Raw genomic sequence first — 4571 nt, forward strand, 5'->3', positions numbered from 1 at the left:
CCTTCAGACTGGTCTGACTCGCTATATCTTTTCTAACTGATCCGGCTTACGGTTTTCATAAACCAGACTATCAAAACCACCTAAAATCCCATAGTCTTTCATTGAGGGGGTGAAAACTTTTATACAATAAGACTTATGGTGTATTTATTGTCTATTGCTATAGCAAAGCTTTAACAACTCCCTACTGAAAAAAACAGCTAAAAGCTGATTGGCTGCTTTGGCTGGTTTCCCAAGCTGATTTTAAAGTGATTTTGGCCACTTTTTTAGCAGGTCAGGCTGGTCTTAGCTGGTTTTTAGCTGTTTTTATACTGAATCAACTGGTTTTAGCTGGATTAGCATAGAAACATGTTAACAACATGCTAGTAACTTGCTAATAATGCTAGAAAAAATGCTAACAAAATGATAGAAACTTGCTAATCATGCTAACAACATGTTAGTAACATACTAATCATGATAGAAATGTGCTATCAACATGCTAATAATGTTAACAACATGCTAGTACCATGCTAATCATGCTAGAAACGTGCTAGTAACTTTGCTAATTATACTAACAAAATACTTACACCATGTTAGTAATGTGCTAATCATGCTAGACACATACTAGGCTAATCACGCTAGAAACATGCTAGCAACATGTTAGTAACATGCTAATAATGTTAACAACATGTTAGTACCATGCTAATCATGCTAGAAACGTGCTAGTAACTTTGCTAATTATACTAACAAAATACTTACACCATGTTAGTAATGTGCTAATCATGCTAGACACATACTAGCAACTTGTTAAACATGCTAGAAAAATGCTAGCATCATGCTAGTAACATGCTAATCATGCTAGAATCATGCTAGTAACATGCTAATTATGCTAGAAATGTGTTAGTAACTTGTTAATCATACTAACAAAATACTAACACAATGCTAGTAATGTGCTAATCATGCTTAAACATGCTAACAACTTGCGAACATGCTAGCATCATGCTAGCAACATGCTAACCATGTTAGAATCATGCTAGTAACATGCTAATAATGCTAGAATCATGCTAGTAACATGCTAGCAAAATGCTAGTAACTTGTTAGCTATGCTAACAAAATGCTAGTAACATGCTAATCATGCTAGAAACGTGTTAGTAACTTGTTAATCATACTAACAAAATACTAACACCATGCTAGTAATGTGCTAATCATGCTTAAACATGCTTGCAACTTGCTAATTATGCTAGCAACGTGCGAGTAATATGCTAATCATGCTAGAAACGTGCTAGTAACTTGTTAATCATGTTAACAAAATGCTAACACCATGCTAGTAATGTGCTAATCATGCTAGAAACATGCTTGCAACTTGTTAATCATGTTAACAAAATGCTAACACCATGATAGTAACGTGCTAATCATGCTAGAGACATGCTAGTAACATGCTAATCTTGCTAGAAACATGCTAGCAACAGGCTAGACATCAGCATACTGTAGTGCATTAAGAAAAAAATACATAAAAAGACATTTCAACTTACAAGGTTAAGCAGCCAAAACATTTCGAAACTCAAAAATGTATAGCTGTGTAAGTTCATTTTAATCTCTATCTATCTATCTATCTATCTATCTATCTATCTATCTATCTTATATTGCCTTCAAAACATTAAAACTTTAAACTGTAGAACTACTTAAAGCTATTACAACCTTTTTCAAGGTTTTCAACCTTTCTGGCCTGGCTATTTCAAGCCAACTTTAAAGTTTGACATCAAACTTTACTTATCTAGTTTCAGTTTTATATGTGTGAATGTGTGAGTCTTGGCAGTAATTTTATTTATTGATTTATTACATGTACTCACATTCAGTGTCAGTGTCTGCTTGACCACTTGTGAGTTTTAAGTACAATCTCTTTCTTTATATTACTTTCCTCTCACAGAAGTTCGTCACTGCATACACACATCACTGCACACTGCACTGCTCAGCACATAGTATCTTCCTGGTAACAAGGAAATGCCACTTAACAGCCGTCTAGAAAAGGCATGCACAATTTTTCTTTGTGGTGCCCCTAACGGCACCTGTTTCTGAATATTCATTGATCTAAATTATGTAGACTACTAGTGTAGATATGTAAAAGTAATTTTCAGATGCAACGAATAAAACTGGAAAAACACAAACACGAAACTTGTAAATAAAATAATTTTATAAATACAATTTAATAACATATAGCATATTTTTATATATGAATAGGGTGTTCTTCAACTGATTGCATGCCGTGGGAGCTTCCAGTGGAAGCGCTGTATTTTTGCTGTATAGCTACTAAAAACATGAAAAGTACAACACACAAATAACATTTTAAATTACTTCCGTTTCTGAAAAAAGAAAGTAGTAATTGATGTCTTAAATACACGCCTGATGTTTGTTTTAATTGTCAGAATCTATCCGTACATAACAAATAATAATAATAATAATAATAATTAAAAAATCACAAACATTTGCAATCAAGACTGTGAAAAAAACAACGCCAGAATGAAGCCAAAAGAGCCGAATGTAAGCCAGATTTGGACCAGACTCTGTTGCTATCTGGGAAACCAAGCATAGCCTAATGATAATTTGTTAACCGACAGTAAGAATTTTTAACCAATTAATCGCCTACTTTCGTTGGCTGCACGTAAAAAACAAACAAACAAAAAAACACTCTAAACATACATTTTAGGTTTTTGAGAGGAAAAATAAAACAGATAAGTCACGTATAGCCTACTACGTCGCATTTTTATTACACTCAGAAACAATACCGACAGGCCTAAAGCATAACACTATAATGTACCAACATAAACACTATTTTAGTTGCCCTCATTCCACAACAAATCCTTCAAATTTAACCATATTCATAACAGAACAAGAATTACTGCAATATAATTGCAGTATAATAGGCGTAGCCATAAAAAAGCCAAAACAAATTAATTTAAAGCGAAACTGAAAGTAAAATTGCCTACCTCACTCATTCGGCACCAACCCAAATGTTTATTCGCGATGTATTTGAAGCTATTATATAGCCTAGGTAAATGCTTTATATTTCTCGCACGTAATATTGACGGAAAAAATAATAATGAGCAATAATGTGCCACAGTCGACCGGTGCGCACTCAACGGCACGGATTGTAATACAGACTATTTAAATTGACTAGTGTAACTTTTTATATGTTAGGGTGACTGTATTTTATTTTGATAATGAGCAGGTTGCGCTGTTTGCAATGAATATATAGTGTGCGCGTGAGGCGTCGGCGTGATCAAACAGCTGAAACATAAACTCTGCCATTTTTGGTTATAGAGTAAAGGCATAATCCAAACTGCAGTTTGAATATTGGTCTCACCTCAGTCGAGGTATTGAGGGTGGAAGAGAGCACCCACTCAGCAAAAACTCGTTGAAAAGACGTCGAAAAGACGTAAATGCCAGACGAAACTCAAAACCACGACCTTTGGGTTATAAGTCCGACTCTCTAACCATTAGGCCACAACTGCACCCATGGCTAAGCAGCGATTTACATCACTGTACAGGAAAAGCACCCTGGAGGCATCAGAGCCCACAGCGCAGGGTAGTTTTCTGTAGGGCTGTGCGATAATTCGATAACGGTCAATATCGCGATATGAGTTTTCCTCGATAAAACGATATGAAGAGTTTGATAAATGTTCGATATAATGTTTATGCATCAAAAGCGGAACGAAACAGCGCGACTCATTTGAAGTGCGCCACTCATCCCATGTATCCACTCGGATCACAGTTCAAACTAATGCGCGGGCGCGAGCTCACTAGAGCGATGCGTTTACTCGGTCACATGAGCACAAAACAGCGCTGTGAGATCCAGTGTGAAGCGCTTGAATTCAGCGATGAACGCAAATGACTCTGTGATTTAAACTAGTTTAGAGCCAAACAGGAGAAACACTGTGTGCAACGCGACGGTCAGAAGGCTTTTCAATCTACACATTGCCATCATTTACCATGGATTTACTGTAGTAACACTCACTGCACCATGGTATTGTGGCAGAAATGTGGGATATTCACATTGAATTTCATTACAGGAGTTATGGTATATAATTATAGTACGTATTTGTGATTAAGCTATAGCATGTGTGCATTTACACAGAGTGTTTTTAGACTACTGTTTTTCATACAAATAGGCTACCTAAAAACCATATAGTTATATTTTTACCATGGTATTGAAGTTCTATATGTGTGGTTTTAACTGTTTATCATGATTTAAATGTATGCTACTATGGGAGACCAATGCTTCATTAAAAAAAAAAAAAACTTGGTCAGAATAAATTTAACCATATAAATCTGAGGTTGTTACAATTTTTACAGACGTTACTGATTTTGATAATGAACAAACATTTTCCTCTGCATCCTTACTCAAGCTACTACCAAATGTGCATTTCCAAGAGACAATTGATTTGAAACAATATCACTAATTAAAACATGCAGAAACTAAGAAAATATTTTTATTTATTTAGATATTTATATTGTTAAGGAAAATTTATTAGTTTCTACAACTTTCACTTTGGAGCAAAAATCTGGCTTTAAACTTGAAAGAAATAAAGATTTGACAT

The sequence above is a fragment of the Sinocyclocheilus anshuiensis genome, unplaced genomic scaffold (assembly GCF_001515605.1).
Source record: "Sinocyclocheilus anshuiensis isolate Anshui unplaced genomic scaffold, SAMN03320099.WGS_v1.1 scaffold1190, whole genome shotgun sequence".
NCBI classification, from domain to species: domain Eukaryota; kingdom Metazoa; phylum Chordata; class Actinopteri; order Cypriniformes; family Cyprinidae; genus Sinocyclocheilus; species Sinocyclocheilus anshuiensis.